Source organism: Limulus polyphemus, unplaced genomic scaffold (genome assembly GCF_000517525.1).
Source record: "Limulus polyphemus unplaced genomic scaffold, Limulus_polyphemus-2.1.2 Scaffold13460, whole genome shotgun sequence".
Lineage (NCBI taxonomy): Eukaryota > Metazoa > Arthropoda > Merostomata > Xiphosura > Limulidae > Limulus > Limulus polyphemus.
In genome coordinates this window covers 8,509-9,592 of record NW_013679070.1, presented here as the reverse complement: position 1 = coordinate 9,592, position 1,084 = coordinate 8,509, and positions in this window count along the sequence as shown.

Sequence of the window (1,084 nt, the reverse complement as noted above, 5' to 3'; positions counted from 1 at the left end):
AACCCGATCCCTTGGATCAGAGCGTATATGTAATATGATTGTCTAATGGGTCTTTTAAAGCCATATTTTTTCTTCAGTCAACCCGATCCCTTGGATCAGAGCGTATATGTAATATGATTGTCTAATGGGTCTTTTAAAGCCATATTTTTTCTTCAGTCAACCCGATCCCTTGGATCAGAGCGTATATGTAATATGATTGTCTAATGGGTCTTTTAAAGCCATATTTTTTCTTCAGTCAACCCCAATCCCTTGGATCAGAGCGTATATGTAATATGATTGTCTAATGAGTCTTTTAAAGCCATATTTTTTCTTCAGTTAACCCCGATCCCTTGGATCAGAGCGTATATGTAATATGATTGTCTAATGGGTCTTTTAAAACCATATTTTTTCATCCCATGTTTTATTTCGATACAGAAGATTTCATTGCGTTTGTTTTTAAGCAAAGGAGACTGAATACAATGCATTGTTGGTAAAAAGTATTTGGGTTTCGATGCAATAGGAGTATCCAGCACAACAGAGCGCTCGGGTTCGCTATGTAGTCGCGGGGATTTTTTTTCACTGGATGCCACCGTTTCCTGTCATTTTACTGAGCGCAAGAAAATACCACTACCAAAGTGAGCGCTCTTTAACAGTTGTCATTTATTTGATATGATACAATAAAATCATGCATGTATATAATACTGACATAAAAATATAAACTGAAGAGCAATAAATTCTACTCAAGCACGTTCTTCTCTTTATGTGTTTTTTCGTTCATGTCCCTATCTTCGAAATATTTCTTTCAGTCAGTCGATGGAAAAAAAATCTCGTTTGTTTCTTTTTCGTGAAATTCCTTCCCAAAAAGAAAAACTTTTGTTCTTAATAAGTTTTTTTGTTTTTTCAGATTGATCGTTCAATACATACGAAGACTGACAGATCGACGTTGGTATCGATTTGAAATTTTAGTAATTGCAAAAAAAATGAATAATTTTCCTGTCATGTACTCTTGAAAAGAAGCATTTTGATATATAATTTTCTTTCTACGATTAACTGCTCAGGAGATACAGAGTGTGACTGACAGACAGACATTTGGGTATTATATATA